Source organism: Glandiceps talaboti, chromosome 1, assembly GCF_964340395.1.
Source record: "Glandiceps talaboti chromosome 1, keGlaTala1.1, whole genome shotgun sequence".
In the NCBI taxonomy this organism is placed as follows: domain Eukaryota; kingdom Metazoa; phylum Hemichordata; class Enteropneusta; family Spengelidae; genus Glandiceps; species Glandiceps talaboti.
Genome location: NC_135549.1, coordinates 19,911,099 through 19,929,553, shown reverse-complemented (window position 1 = coordinate 19,929,553; position 18,455 = coordinate 19,911,099). Strand labels below are relative to the sequence as shown.

Genomic DNA, 18,455 nt, shown 5'->3' with positions numbered 1-18,455 from the left:
TATGTAGTGGTCAGTAATGACCGAGTTATTTATTCGAGAATGAGTCGTCCCTAAGGAAACCAGGAACTAGATTCCTAGCCAATCGGTGCATGAAAGTATGAAATTGCAAACGAAACAAGATGCTGCTGTGTTCACACATCTTACTATTTGGTACTGCCACAGTTTATATTCAACTTTCTACCCGGTCAAGTAGAAAACGACGAAGTATTTTTTAAAAAGATGTAAGGACTACCCAAAGTTGATCAAAAATGGCCATTGAGTGTTTTGCGGATAATAGTACTTTAAAACAGTACTATAGTGAAGCTGATAGCGATATTTGACCTTTTTGACATCTATGACGCAGTCCTTCGATTCTTCGTACAAGCGAGTCCGTACCTTCCGTTTATCGTGGGCTACTAGTCAAAAAGTTATGTTTTCTCTTGGAAAATGGTTAATTCAAGCAAGTATGCCTGTTTAAAGTAAATAGAAAGGAGACATTAGAAAAACAGGACGATGTATGGGTATTAAAGTGTTGCCTTTCCTATATGTGCGCCTATCTGTCTTATCTGATTCAAAGTCTGAATAGTGACATTTCACTGCGAATGAATTTACATTTAGTGTATGAATTTATGGTTTAGAATTTATTTTACTATCATTTCGTAGAAATTTTAATCAAGTGAATTATATTCCTTTCTTTGTAACGATCTCTTGATACATTGTAATCTCGGTGGTTCGTTAGTTGTCAACACTTAAATCATTTGCTTATCCTATCCACATGGTAATATGGGAGGCAGTCATTATTCATGTCAATACGTTCTCACTGAACTGTTACAATCCGGTGAATTATCCGACTAAAGATATGTGACCTTACGAGACCCTTTGTATACTAGCAGTGTAGTAAATCATCTTTTCATTAGTTTTAAATGTGTTAAGTGACTATGAAATACGGCATCTATCATTAAATATGTGTAATGTTTCAACACGTTGAAAGGTACCACCGCAGAGATCAGTGGCTAAATATGTAAAGAATCTCAATCGAAATCACAGTCGACCGTTTGCTTAATCGACTGAGTAGTAAACTTCATATATGAGATGTATTTGTACACAAAAGGGATCATACATGCGTCTGTCTGTCTATCTGTCTGTCTGTCTGTCTGTCTGTCTGTCTGTCTGTCTGTCTGTCTGTCTGTCTGTCTGCCTGTCTGTCTGTCCGTCCGTCCGCCTGTGTAATAATATCTATCTATATATCTATCTATCTATCTATCTATCTATCTATCTATATATCTATATATATATATATATATATATATATATATATATATATATATATATATATATATATATATATATAAATATACACATTAGGGATAAGAGCCACGCAAATGAACATTGAACCCTATAGTGGTATTAGTGACACCTAATAGATTAAAGGCTGGTATGTCAGAGATTTAATATACTGCGCTTAAACAGGGTTGTGATGGCTGGTGCTGGGCTCCTGGGCTGGTTGATGGAAGTCCGGAAGGAAATTATATAGAGCCACTATACCCTCACTGTGATCACAACAGGTTGGCTAAGTTCAAATGAATTGCTACCGGATCTGTCTTTGTTGTTTTTCCATACTTACTCTAATGATATGTGGTTCTGTTGCCGGTGTAGCGGGTATTTTCCGTTTCTCTAGCATATACTATGCGTTTATATATATATATATATATATATATATATATATATATATATATATATATATATATACACACACACATATAATACATAATATATATATATATATATATATATATATATATATATATATATATATATATATATATATATAATTAATACTTCCTAAAACTGCTGTCCAGATGTGCCAGATCGATGTTACATTGTCATCGATCAGACAGTAATGTGGAGCCATAATCGGCGAATGGTTAGACTGGCCGGCTTTGTATCTGCAAGTTGCAGGGTCGATCCCCCTCGCTGCCGTTTGTTTCTGAATGGCTGACGTCCTTTGGCAAGATCTGAACCACGATTATCCCTCAGTCAAACCGGCTGTATAATTGGAACCTTGGTAGCATAGAGGTTGCAATGTGAATGCTTAAATCGCATGGGCTTATAGAGGCTGCAATGGATTGTATGTCCCAGGGAGTTGAGGAAGTAAAGTGCCGTTGTGCCGCTATAGATCCGTGCCAGGGGTAATATCTGTAAATCACTTTGAGCTACGAGTGGGGAAAGCTCTATGTAAAAACCAACAATAACATTGTTAAGAATAATATGCCAAAATATGCCAACAGGAACGATTCTTAGAAGTAGAAGTACAAATAAAAATAAAATCCTGGCAAATAACTAATATGTGATTCTGTTTTTACCTTGAATATAATATTAACATATAATCACAATTGCCTATGAGCTAGACCACAAGAGAGGTGGCCACCATCTTTGAACGATTTATCGTAAGTGTGAATGTTTAATGTAAAGCGTACCAACGAGAGACAATAATAATAATAATAATGCGGGTTTACACGCTATTCGAAATATTGATTAAAAAACCAGATGGGTAATTGTTATTGTTAGCTTTAGTGATCAAATCATGTGTTGGTATATAGTGTTCCAATGTATCCAGGACCTTTGTAACACAATTTTTCATTCACGTATGCACTTGTTATGTGTGTAAATGATTGGCATTCAAAACACACGCTGAATTCACGTTTTGCTCCAATGAGCTCGCCGTGTCATATAAGAAATTGCACGGTGCAGTCCATGACGACCCTTGACGCGATGAATATAAACACACAGCCATACTCGAATTGCCAACGCCCAACGGCGTAAAAGCTAATGGACCAAGTTATGAATTAGAGTATACGCTGCGCTATTTTATTCGTTTAACACTTAGTGACAACATTTATAAACAGTATATAAAACCCTTTTAATTACGTGTCAAGCATTTACTCCCAGACTGACTGTAGATCGATCGATCGATCGATCGATCGATCGATCAGTTGATTGATTGATTCCATTAGGAATATTCGAAGTTATAGTAACCTCCGGTAATTAAACGTTAATTGGATACGCTTAAACAATTTGCGTAAAGCACTGAACCGAAAGTTAATATTCTGATAACGTTATAGTACTATTAGTGCTAGTTTTTCCGGTATCAGGTATTTGAGAAGCCCTTGCAGTTCAGATCGATGTTTACTTTATACCAACATCTACGCACCAGATGAAAATCGAATGTCCTCCATGTAGATAGAGTGGTATATGAATTTTTTATAATATTCCATTAGGTCAATTTCATCAAATATACCTGCAAATTACTTAGTAGTATAATAAAGCTAACTATATTAACAAGTATTTATATGCACATGCTTTCATATTATTACAAAGTTACACGATATTTAATTGAAGCTTGTATCCTCTGGCTATTGTATAATTACAGAAAATCAGTATTTATGCAAATGAGTCACTTTATGCTACATCAGTTTTGTAGAACATTTGCACCTGCTTAGCAGCAATGTATATACTGTATCCTACGAAGTTATCCGATTGTTATAATAATTACAATTATCGAAAGACCTCCATAATACAACTTATGCGTTAAAGCAAAAAACTAAATCCACAAGACCCTAATGCATTTCTTAAGGGCAAACTCTTTCAAATTTTATTCATACATACATAATTGTTGTAAAAGTCTATTCCTCGGTTATCTCAGGGGTCATCACCAACTTCAACACTACTGTCTGCAAACTCAAAACAGATTACGAATAACATGCAGGCTAGCACGGAAACGACAATATGACTAATACACAAATCATTCTTTAGTTCTATCGGGTGACTTCGGTATGCTCTTTCGGTTAAAAGACTGGTAGCCTAATGTCAACCTCGTTTTCACATTTACTTCAAACGTTTGATTTCACTATCTCTTCTCCCTGGCCTCGCTTCCAGGGTCTATAAAATTATTATCTAAGGAGCTCGATGACTTAAGGTAAAACATTTATCGCTTGTTAACTAATTATGATTATAATACATCATTTGCGTGAGTCCTGTTGCGATTGGTCAATGCCCTGTCACGTGGTATGCGTAATTTGAATACTGTTGCCCGGGAAATGACGATCTATTACCCCATAGGACAATAGATTATGCTAGGATTATCCTCCACTACGGGCAATACCGTTCCTATTTTCACATAGGGCAATAGTTCCATGAATGAAAAGTCGAGTGGACTATTGCCCGCCCATTGCGCATGCGTGAGCGTCTTCCTTGCAGACAAATTCTTGCAGACGACAAATATTCAGACGGGTCAATGGCCATGTCGGCAAACGATAATTTACGTTTTTGGAAAGTGTCTGAAGTAGATCTTGCAGAACTGGTGTCATACAAAGATGCTAAGCAAACAAAGTGTGTTATCAAAAATGCTGTGAGTATTTTAGAAAAATATTAGGTGAAAATAGGAACGGTATTGCCTGTAGTGGAGGATAATCCTAATTCCTACAGAACTGTGTACGCTACTACGTAATGAATGAGATGTGTTATAAAACAAATGTCGACTGGCCTCTTGTTCGGGCAATAGCATACGTCAGTTCCCCCCTCGGGCCTGTCGATCACCTCAACATCAACCAGACGTATGCTATTGCCCTCACGGCCAGTCGACATTTGTATACTATTGATGTCCGCTCTGGCATGGGTCTATACATATGTTCCGTTCATTATCAATATTACAATATTCTTCCTATGGATTATGATTGACAGGCTCTTAAACAAGGTTATATAAAATGACTCTTCCTGTCCATAGTATAATTTATTAAGCATTTTGTTACGCTGGGGTGTTTTGGAAATACAAAAAAAGAAGAAGTAATAAATATCTGATAAGTATACGGTAGATCATATTCAGTTGACTGGATTATTTCAACTTGACTTGTCTCTGTAATAAATCTTTCGATTTCTTAAAATAGATTATTTGAATTCCAACTAAGTCTTAAATCATTCCGTCGTATGTTGGTTAAAGATGTAACTCGAACCTGTTATTATAGAACAAATAATAACCTACATACCAAAAGCCCGATAATAACATCGTGACGTCTTACCTAAGTTGCAGAAGTTACTCCCGCCAAGTTGCAGAAGATGATGTGATTTGTATGCGCGTAATACATACCTGCCTTTCTGCTTACATACATACATACATACATACATACATACATACACTCACTCACACACACATACACTCCCACATGCACACGCTCTTGTGAAGTACTACATTATCTATGAGCGAAAGGACATTTCATCTCTGTCCATGGCAAATTTAAACTAGTGTGTCGACCTTTGTTTCAACTCTTGCACTAGTAAGTCATATGTTTTTGCACGGAATCATCAATGTAACAAACGTAAGGTCTTAGATAAGTATTGGATATTGTATGTGTTTGTTTGTTTTAGACAGGCGGCCGATGTCGATGACAGAACCACGTATAGCAGTGCAGTTGATTAATGACAAGAGGGTGAAATGTGACAAATCGATTCATCATAACAAGTATTACCAACCCAGTATAGTAATTGTTGTTCATGAAAATTATTGAGCTGTTTTCCGTAATCTTGCCTAATGTTTGGCAAAAGGTTAAATGCGACAATAACGAGGGTAGTGATTAATGGTTATCCATTATACATACTGCCGTTCTCAAAAGAATGGTATTCGGAAAAAGACAACCTATTTTTATTTGAAACGTCAGGTATTGATGGAAATTTACTGACAGCTTGGAATGCCAATTGGGAGAGTAAAATCGGTGACCTTTGATTGTCTGTCGAGAATTACAAGTCACAAACAAACAAACAAACAACCAACCAAACAAACAAACAAATACATGCACTAATAAATAAAAAATAAATAAATAAATAAATAAATAAATAAATAAATAAATAAATAAATAAATAAATAAATACAAACAAACACATACACAGATTATAGATTATATTATAAAACAATATTGACATGCTTACAAAAAACAGATTCAATGTTACGTACACGTATGTGTCTATGTGAATACCGGTAGTATACGTTATGGCGTAGCACGAATCTCTCTTGGCTGTAGTGAAAAAGCAAAATAGAATTAAACAAGCTAGCGTAATGATATGTGATGGGGGGGGGGGGGCTGATGACATAAAATTGAGCATGGAGTTCAAAAAAAGTATGGCGTTGAAAACATCTATCCAATTGCAAATCGTTTTCAATTGGACAACTGAGGCATGCATTTTAGAATTAGAAGCGACGCGTATATTAACACGTGGAAGGTTGTGGTATTCATGTTATGCACGTCCCTGTAATGTAATATATTTGTAGGTCAAATGTATGGAAGGTTTTACTCAGCGGGATTAGAAAACTCAAACCATTAACATATGTTAAGACTTTCGTATTGATTTATACTATTAGTATTAACAGCACGCAGTTCTGGATCCGAAATTCATTTTAATCGCCAGTACATTTATCAACTGCTCAGCACATTCATTGAATTATTTGCTGAAATAATTGTATGTGATACTATTCACTGCCCAGTACGCCGATTACGTTGTTCTTACAATATAAAGTAACGTATACGAGTCTTTATTACAAGTTACCCCTAGCCTTATTAGAAACTGAACACGTAGGTTATGTAAACGTATAGTGACATCTTACCACCCAAACACTCCGTGTTAAGGAAATTACTGCTGTGCAACGTGTTTTCTTAGCATTGTAGGAACCAACAGGAGTGAGCTAATGAATGCAGGAGTACAAGTCCACATCGTCTGAAATAGAAAGAAAACACTCAACTGATCAATCGTTTATTTATGTTACTTCTGAAAAGTAGACCCTTTTCATCGCAAATGTGGAGAAGTACGCAATTTGCTGAAATACGACTTTATGTAATTACAGCTGAGGACGCAATAAGCAAATATCTAAATACACAAACTGGTGGAAGTGCTGTTGTCAACTGACTCATTAAATTAGCAGACTGCTATAAGTTATTTGCATTTCCGACTTAGCATACCTCATAAAACACACTACTAGCAGTAGGTCTGGTTTATATATATTTTCTAGTCCGGTGGTAATATGAGAGAAATAGAATATAAGTGGATGACATACAATGTTTACGGTAACGGCAGTTATATAATATAAGTGTAATGATCGTGATGTCAATAATGGAAATTGAATATTACAGAAAAACCGACAACATATGATATACGTCATGAAGTGGAATAAACCCAAACTGCGGCCTTCATGTTTGTCAATATGCATTGCTATTGGGTCTGTTTTGCGTTATAATAGTACATTTATAAGGATTATTGTGGCACACGTAACTATATTTTTGTTTTATATACACCGTGGAATCCATGCCATGTGATTCAATCTGTAAAGCAGTGAAGTATTTATTTACATTAAGTTGTACTAGTACCAATTACATGGCTTCCCTATTTTCCATCCCACATAATCTCAGGTACTGGTCTTGTTTGTCTAGTAGTGTGATGTATAAACAAACCTCGGGTGAGGTACGTAATGGTTACACCAGTCATCTAGTGGTGCAGCTATTTCTGGGACATTTGTCGTATGTATCATTACGTCTATATATAGGATAGACTTCATATTAACAAACATTTGCACTTGTTGAAGTCGAATGCGTTTTGCGGCAATACATTAAAGCTATTCACACTATACAGTAACCACACTATAACTAGATAACTGCTTTCAATTAAAATGCCAATATCATATGACGAATTATTTTCATGGATGTAATAGCCTATATAAAAGACAAACGGATGGACATTTTCCATTCAAACGATACACGTACTGTTTACAGTCTACTCTATTCAATTCCAGATGGTTAGGGTCTTAAGGGGATATCATTAAACATTAAATAGCCTATAAATCAAATCATTGTTATCAGTATATTTTCAAACTGTACCAAATTTCACATCTGGGTAACATTAATCATCGTGATAGAATACTCCACTAGACAATTATTTTTATCTGCTGTAAATAAAGGTTATAGAACCGACATAGCATAGTGTTAAACTAAGCACATAGATACAATATTTAATATCACCCCTTCCCCTATGTACACTACTTGATTTTACATGCGATGTTGAAATTAATCAAGTTATCAAGCAGTGTACTTGCTGAGAAGAAATAAGAAATACACAGCTTTTAATAAACTACCGCTGAGAGGTAAAAAAATACTTATTACCCAGGTCTTTTTTTAATTGTAACTTTAGTATAATTTATATATATATATATATATATATATATATATATATATATATATATATATATATATATATATATATACAGGTTTTGAAAATATGAACAATATTACATGCTATTGACCCTTCAGAACTGTCTCGTGAGGTGTGTATTTCCCACTCATCAGGGGTAGAATGGAATATAGTATCTGCGTTTCCTTACCGTTAAATTCTATTATTCTAATGTTTCTAACAGGGAATATCTACCTAGTAACATAGCGTATTTGCATAGTTAATTGTTCTGTAATAATGATTTATATCTATGCCTACACGACGACACAAGTTCATTCCGTTTGTTTAGAGTGCAGCAATGAGGTTATATATATATATATATATATATATATATATATATATATATATATATATATATATAACTCGGTGAGTATCAATCTGCTAAGACAGTGCTCTATACCGCAGTGGCAGAGCGTAATAGTTTTGGTAGTACTGGAACTCTTTCTTGGGTGTAACTCGGAGTTTCACGCATATTGCGATCGTCTTGGTTGTAACTCAGAGTGTCTGATGATCGCAATATGCGTGAAACTCCGAGTTACACCCAAGAAAGAGTTCCAGTACTACCAAAACTATATAGTATATATATATATACCTCGGTGAGTATCAATCTGCTAAGTCAGTGCTCTATACCGCAGTGGCAGAGCTGGAACTCTTTCTTGGTTGTAACTCGGAGTTGTCTGATGATCGCACAATGCGTGAAACTCAGAGTTACAACCAAGAAAGAGTTCCAGTACTACCAAAACTATATATATATATATATATATATATATATATATATATATATATATATATATATATATATATATATATATATATATATTATACACATATATATATATTCATATATACACATACATAATATATATCTATATATCTGTATGTCAGTCTGTCGGTCTGTGTGTATGTGTATGTGTACGTGTGTGTTTGTTATTATAGACATGTTAGGAGTGTAACCTTTCCTTTACCGTACGGTAGGTTGACGATATATATAGGCACGTGGATATGCACAAATCAATCATTTAACACATTTAAACAACGGATGGACTTTATAACCAAACCACACAAAACGCCAATTTCAAATCTTTCAAATTTCAATTTCAAAACAAAGGTGCAAGTTATTGATAAAAGCTGGCCGAGTTCAGACTGCTATCGTACGACCTCAAGTATATGAGTTGTGGTGCTCAGACTTGATCCGGTCTTATTGTCATAATATAAACCTGAATTATATTATAATAAGTTCTTACTTTGACTGCCGAACGTTTTTCTTTAAAGTACCATGCCGCACTGTTATTATTTTGTCGGTGATTTATAAATAACAACCACTTAAAAGCAAATTAAATTGCTCTGTCTTCTTCTGCAAACACGTAACATTTTCGCTATTTTCACAATTAGGTGCAATAGGGAACTTGCAATCCAGACTAAGCATGCTCAGACGCAAAGGACTATGGGATTACCTGTGGTTATCGTAATATCTAATCAAGAGCTACCGATAAAATAAACCTCCCACAATGGTCAGGGCAACTATGAATTGATCATTTTGTGGTTAAAAACAATGTAACATTATTGTTTACAATACTATTTGATTAGTATTTATTATCACATTTCCCATGATGCAACATTTAACATGGCGGGTTTGCAAGTTCACTATTGTGTTCACTATTATTTTTTTAGTTATGACATTTTTACACACACTCAGGTGACTTCAAAATTATACAAACAATTACATAGATGCCGTGCACAGTTGGGATGTAGAAGTGTATGATAATTATGAGTACAACTGTATCTTTGAGAATAAGCTGAAGACAATAAATGTTCTAGTAGCGAAATTATCTAGATTTACGACGGTATTTCTGCGGGCTACAGCAAATCATTTACCGGAAGTCTAGCTAATCAGTAAGTACAATCTCCATTTATCCAAATCCTTGTGGGAGTAGGGGGTGGAGTGATCAATAATCACGGTATTTTAGAGTTTATTCGACGTGTGCATCATACCTGCAAATCAGCCGAATAAATAATTTCAAACAGGCCGATATTAATGTTTAAAACTATTATAGTAGCAGATACGAAAATATAACTGTTCACTATGCTAAAGACATTCAATGTAATGTTACCCTTGTCTTAATTACATGACTATGAATTTACATAATGAGTGATTTGGCAACGCTATGAGTTCTTATTTGTAAAGAAAGCTTAAGGTAAGTACAGATATTATATCTTCATTACCATGTGATCGTCGCAAGTAAATGGGATGCTCCTTTTATCACGTTAGGTTTGTAAACTGCACGTTCCAATGATCCATGCTTTTATATATATTCGGTGACGGTTAGCATATTTTTACAGTATAGTTGAAATCATTTAGGCCGACTTAAATCGTCGACTGATTCGACAAAATATTTCTAACTTTACTACATTTTATAGTAACAGTTGCACTCGACGCGTATACTACATAGCAACATCTTATTGTCTGACATGACATTAATGTTATTAGCATTCTACAGATTATCCACTGTCACAACAGAAATTGAAACAAATTGCTACATTTTAATCCACTAATATAGCTAAAGAATGTTTTATTTTTAAAATATGATTTGCGATGATCTTATTTTAAGAGGAAGGGTAGATATATTGACAATATGTTTGGCATTACATATCTTGACGAAGGTAGAGTTGAGAATTTGGGCAGTGAATCGAAGGTAACAATGTCAAAGATTTGTTAAGGCAGAGGAAGATCATTAGTTCAACTGGCTCCCAACATATAAAGGAAACAACACAACGGACCTTCAAAACTGACCAAATATTTGTCTGACAACAAAGTACAAGATTTACAGCAGAACACTATTACAAGAGCCCATTCATAGGTTACTGACATTCAATTGCAATTGGAATAAATCATACGGCAAATAAATGTTGTCAAAACATGCGTGGATAATTGTGTTTCAAATTTCATAGTATAGAGCTCTCTAAGACTTGTGTTATTCTGTCATCGTGAATAGTTGAAACACAGTTTACATCTCTCTGTCAACACTCTTTACCGAAATACAATAAAATGAATCAATAGTTTTGAACTTACTCCAGCCCATTGTGTTCCCGAAGGAAGCGGTGAAATAATCTTAAAAAGAAATTGTTACTAGGTGCATAAAGCAGAGATTGTTTATTGCGTCGCGATCACATTACCCTATGTCTGCAGTATTTGATCAAAGCAGGGCTGTTCGCTATCGGAACCATTAACGTTCACCCCTGAAGCTAAACCTCCCTTTCAGCAAAACATCTATATAACCATCAAAGCATGATTAAGATACCATTAGTCGGGGACAACTTGTATGTATTCGAATACACGTATTTACCCGTGAGCCCTAGAGAGCTAATAATTACTTAGAAGAAGAAAAACTACGATGTAGTACTTATACGCATCGTTTTGTTTACAGTTTGAATTTACAGTCATGTGACCTGAAGAATGAGCAAAGAAACTATACACAGTGTTGACGTTCACATTTATATTATACGCTAGGCCAAGCACATGAATCAATTTTGAAATGTCTACCAATAGACTCGTAACAAAACTGAAATGAATTTTAAAAGAGGAAATGGATGTCGTCGATAGCAGTTTGAGGCATAACATTAAATCTGAAACCCCCAAAGGTATTCGATGCCCTAGATTTTATAATATGTCTAAAGTTGTGAGAATTTCGTCAGCTATTTTCTTAGTGGCATTTTCTTTCTTTTGGGAATTACTCAAAATGAATGTGACATTTTCTTCAATATTTTATGTCACTCACCTCACCTAGTGTCTAGGCCAATCATCAGTGATGCACTATGTGTATTTTGCTCGGTGTAGCCATTAGTTTTCAACTGTCATTGTACCGATACTATGTGATGTTATGATATAGCTGTGCACGGTTTGCTATATTAACCACAAGGCAATCCTCATTAAAAATCAACTGCCGATATTGATGGATTAGACGGTCACTTGAACTGCAAACGTCGGCAATTTTGTACCTTATCTTATATGAACGCTGACTGTGCTAACGTGTTTCTCCACAAGCTCGAAATTGTGAAAAGTCTGTCAAGTGAAAAACGTTATACAGCATGACTTTCAAGTTTGAATCAGATAGAAACTATTTTGGAGACATCCTTTTCGGGAGTGTAGGTTCGCAGCGTTTACATATTTAGCCCCCTTCCCTCTATATAACTGATAGTATTAAAGGGGTTGAAGATTGTCGAGTGGTTAAACCACTGCCTGTTATCGTTGCGGTCGGGGTTCAGAACCCCCAAGCTTTGAATAAACTTACCTGTATACCAGTGTTGTACTTTATTCTGTTTTCGATTAACTTTGTAAGTAAGAGGAGTGGCATTAAGTTTGACTCTACCGAACGACGCAGGGTACTCTGGTTTCCTCCTGCACTAACACTGAACTTTTCTCCTGTTATTGGGCAATGCCTGCTGGATGGTATATGAATGGAAAGAAATAGTATAGAACTGGTGAGAGTTCACTTAATGTTTTTAACAGGACACTTTTGGGTAAACATGTCTTATTTGTACAAGACAGGCTTTTCCTCCAGAACGTCAACCTTATTACCTACGGGCATGTTAGTAAACGTGTACACTAATCCCTTAACGTACGTGTTAATGAATAAATTCAGTTTAGAAATCCTATACTGCACATCTCGGCCAAATAATGTTTTCCCCTAGGGTTCAGTTTGAAATATATTGGCCAGGCAGTGACATGTACTATAACAAAGCTACTGTTCCAATTTGAGCAGTTATTCGCGTTCTTACCTGCTGAGAATTTCGTAATTTTCTATTGTAGCTTTGTTAGGTGACCCTCGTGCACATATGGGTTGTCACACTAATGAACACATTCTATATATAACAAAAAGTACAGGTAGGTACAGCGCTAGAGATACCGTGGTCAAGACCTGGTCAATGTATATAACATTTGTTACAAACACTTTACTAAACGATAGGTGCAGATTTAGGCGTGGCAGCACCAGTGTTTATGGGTTGTTGGTTTTGTAACAAATTGATAAGCCTTATATATATATATATATATATATATATATATATATATATATATATATATATATATATATATATATATATATGTGTGTGTGTGTGTGTGTGTGTGTGTGTGTCTTTAAAGTAAATTTATGACAATGCACGAAAAACCAAAAGGTAGACTTATTTGACTATATATAGAGGTAAATTAGGTAATACATGATAAAATGAATCCACCCACTTTTATTCGTAATGTCATCGGATACATCAATATTATTATTTTACACAAATGTATGTTCAACATTGATAATGACAGAATATACACATTGAATCATACTATGTAGTGAAAGATGAAACGTGCTGTAAACGTTAACATTAACGACCTAGTTTGTAATTTAAACCAAACGGCTTTAGGACAAACTCTTATAAATTTGCCAAAATAAATAAAAACCAACAAAATGTACCAAGTAATTTGCGTATCTAACAACAAAGTCTATGCGCTGGCAGGCTATCAAAAGGTCAAATGATGTAAATTGAAAATATACTGCTTTGTTAGTATATTTAAAGTATAATAAGCAAGTGGTTTTACAAACACAAGCATGCATTCGATAAAATTGAAGGACGTTGAATAACTCCTAAATAAACGGCGTGACATAATTAAACTGCTTCATCTTAAGATTTATAGTCAACATTTCTCGTTATGTCGACAAGTTAATTTCCCATCCCCTACTAAGTGCTTGCCAAGTGGGAATAAACATACACGATGTGAAGTAATTAAAAGTAATCATGAAAACAATTGGCGAGGTCAAGTATGTACGTAATTTATTCGTTAACAATTAATTAACTATACATTCCAGAAACGCATAGTTGAAGAATGACATAATCAAATTAAAAGTACTTATAGTCTTAAGTGTATCATATTAAATAGTTCCACGCTTATAATAGATGACAAAGGGTAGCTTTCAAGTCATGGAAATAACTGTACACACGCAATGTTACTTTTTTTAAAAATCTAATGAAATCGATTTCATGTAATGACCAAGTATATCACCGAGATTTAGATCAAATGATATGTTAAGTAATAAACTTAAGGAAGGGAGAACGTTAAATTGTGGAATCCAGAAAAGTAGCCACTCGAGATATCTTCCCTAAATCATTTTGCAAGAATACTAAGTGCTCTTAGGAAGGAAGCTTGGATATACATTTTCAGCCTTTTATAGGAGAACTGCTAAACGGCGTTAATGATAACGTTTGAAAATAAATTCTGCTTCATATAATGGCGATGCAAATATCCTACTCTTAACTTGTAATTGAAAAAATGTTGGACAACACAGCTTAAAGGTAAACAAAATGTTAGCATCCATTTACAGATTGTATGAATAACAATGTTGCAATATGAGTCAACATGGCATATCTTAAAGACTTGCACAATAATGAATGCTGTTCGTGCCTTGAATTGTTAAAACTTATTTTTATTTGATAATCTTATACATGACTGGAAAGAAGACTCACTTGGACCAGTTTCTCTTTGAAATGCCAGGTTTGACGTCGAATAACTGTCACATCAGATCTACGATATTAGTGAAGTTTAGCAAAATGGCGACAACTCTTGTCATATTTAGTAAAGTGAGCGTGAATTTCAGCACTAAGAAGCGTCACAAATTTGATTACTCTGAATTATGTTACTATATATTTAACTTTGTTGATATACTTCTTCAACTCCGTGAATCACTATATAAACCTGACCGGGTGTACATAGGCAAGAGTCAAGTTTCAAATGAGATCTATCAAACTGTTGTGGCATGGCTTTTTACGAAGCAACGAATATTTACATGAGCTCCATATCCACCATAGAGTATACAAAAGAAAGATAATTTACTATTCATCATGTTAACTTTTCCACGTAATTATTCAGATGTTAGAAATTGTGATAATTATACGGATGAAGACCTTTGGACCATAGTAATGATGCAGCAATAGTGTATGATCGTTAAATCTACTAGATGGGTCAATCTGATTACAATCCGACGTACATGTACGCATTGAATATCAACAAACATCAACAAACATTGAATATCAACAGGAAGTCCGATCCAGTAATTGAACTTCGTGAGCCGAAGTACAACGGCTGGACCTACCTTTACTATTACTACATGGCGTTATTTGTGCACACACGCAACCGACAACGTACAAAGTATTTCAACTGTAAAAACATTCAGTGATTGTATTGTTATATATTTACAGTAATTAAATAATTCTTGTTTAGATGTACCTCTATGCATTTCGTCTTATGTACATATTTTAGCTACATTGGATAGCTCCCCCCCCCCGTAGTGTTCATGTTTATCTCAGCGAACGCCTTCGCGTTCTCAGTAGTAGGCTTGAAGTATTGTACGATTCATAGAAATATTTGCCCATGACAAGTAAGACGCCACCTGATTGGCTGTGTGTCTCACTGAGCAGAAATTCGTTTGCATGTGCGCCAGTTCAGATGTAGAGGAGGCGATCAGGCTAAAAATGTAAACATGTACCAAGAAGGTCAATTCAGGCAAAATAACGAAGGTAAAATAGCAATGAACGATTAGTCGACATCTACATCGGATTTTTATCAGATTGCTAGTTGGGTATACTTCTTAACATCAGTTATAGCAAAACATGATTTATACACATAAATAGTGACACGTGCGTAATATAAATAATCTTAAATTAACCTATAAATAAGTAAAATTGAACAACATATGTTTCAATGCAAACATAATGTGGTGATAGAACCAGGCACGACTTATGCATGTCGACCACCCTGACGTAGTCAGCTTTTATGATTTTAGAAATTATGTTTACAGACAATGACAGGTATAAATAGGTGTCTGCAAGCCTGTTACTTTAATCTGCATAGTTTGAATACCATTCCTCGGGAAAGCTTTCAACATATTAGTAGGTAGACAGTTTGATGAAATATTCATCTAAAAATAGATAATTATCAATCTCGTTTCTGCTCGATAACATTCACGTTGGGCGGTTAATTCAACATGTGTAGTCAGCTATGGGACTATAATTGAATATGACTTTGTCTTCATAGAAGACTTAGCCCCTCGTCAAAATGTCAATGTCTAAAAAGAAAGTTTAAACCCGGCAACATAAATTAATTGGTAAACCATGATTGTTCACTACAAATATGGCAGCCATTGATCATGAGTAAAATGTTATTTGAGCACCAAAATAATGCATGTATATTTATCTAATTCTGCATTATCTATAGACATGGTGTAAAAGACACTAGCCACACATAATTAATTGCTACAAAGTATCTGCAATACGTTTGTAATAGCTTACTTTTGATGGTCTATGAAGAGTCTATGATTGAAATTGTTTAGTTATGCAGTATTAAATATAGCTGCAATTGTTTACTACAAATATGGGTAAAAATTGCATGAACACCAAAACTAATTGGCAATATGTAAACACAATGTGTCTGTTATAGGCAGGAATTGACTAGATTTTGTTAATTATCTGTGAAAGTTCAGGTCAAAGGTCACGATCTCCAAAGATGGTTTGCATCTGATAATATGGGGGTTGACACTCAAATAGAGTGTCCGTGTATTACAGATGTTGAGGTATGCAGTAAATATCGATTTGTAGCTACAAATATGGCCACCATTTGGTCGAATTTGCATATATCATGTGGATATGTCTCACAGGATATATTACACCTTTGTTTCAGGTTTGGGAAGAAATGTAATATTGCATGTCTGAGAAATGACATATTACCGACGGACCCACTCACGCACGGACAGAACCCTTATAAAAACACTGGGGGGGGGGGGCTAATAATGTCAAATGAAAGAGGATAGGGGTAATATGGGATACATCCATCCATCCATCCATCCATCCGTCCATCCATCCATCCATCCATCCATCCCGCCAGCCATCCATCCATCCATCCATCCATCAATCTATCTATCTATCTGTCATATATCTGTGCATATGTTAGAACTGAGTATGCATGTTATATCACAACAACATGTAGTATTAAATTCAACGAAGCGTACTTCAAACGGCGAAGTTCAAGATCGAGACTTACAGGCATGGAGACACTTGTGGTACAAAATTAAAGTTAACTTGGGGTTAGAATATCACTATAACTGTTAATTAATAACTGGCTGCATTAGCCCGTGTCATTGTATTCTGTATCCTCTCAACTTGAATCTCTGATTTAACTGATCGAAGGTTACAGATAACACGATTTGACGATAGAGGCATCTCAAATTACAGTAAGTTCAAGTAAAATAGATTAAGAGATATATGCGTCTTGTTGTAAAACTATTAAATTTGAGCAAGGTGACTTTTATTATCGATAGTGTGGACATTACCGATGTCTTTCTTATAAATATGTTAACCGACGTCACTTCCGTATATATGTTTTGAGTATGTATCGCAATGGCAGGGAAACTGGTGAATGTTGCACAAGACATGATGAGAAGCAATAGAAATAACCCAGTGCTAACCGTCCGAGCAATAATATCAGCTATTCATTTAAGTAGCTTAACATTTGGTGTTGTTAGCTGGATATACACCACTGTCGACTTACCATCTAGCTTATTAACTGCGCGATTCATCTTAAAACTTCCATGTTATTTGTTTTGCTCACAAAGATGCATATTTAGTGTCACAAAATGTTGTTTAGAATTGATTCATCAATAATTTACATATACGTAAAACCATTTGTTAGGATTGTACATTATAAAAAATTTCTGACACATCTATTCAGTGTGTTTAAATTTGTCAGAAAACAATATTGTGACCTATCTTTGAAGAGAATACTATATACAAATATTGTACCTCAATATGGCTTGGGACAAAAGGCAGTGTTTCTGTTCAGCTTCCATTAATAAGTCTTTATCAATACATTCTATGATTCATTGCTTTCAGGACCATGTTTTTGGGAGAGGCAGGGGTCATAAAAGCTACACTAATCATCACATATTAATCTAGCTCTTAATGAAAAATATCGGCGAATTCATTGCAAGTCGCTAGAAATCTAAACAATATAAACGTTTTCATTGTATGATGTCGTAAATAATTAAACTAGTTAGAACTTGTTTCAACAATTAATGTTTCCAATGATCAAAGAAGCGTTGCTTTACAGTGTCAGTGATGATATACTGTTTATATGGAGTATGGATGGTCTGGCACCGACAGGTAAGGTATAATATGCA

General features: G+C 34.9%; 1 long non-coding RNA gene across 1 annotated transcript in view; it reads left to right on the top strand.

Moving 5' to 3' along the window:
* The window catches only part of LOC144432658 (uncharacterized), a 34,551-nt gene that overhangs the window by 1,901 nt on the left and 14,195 nt on the right, over window positions 1-18,455 (top strand). The window lies entirely within an intron of this gene.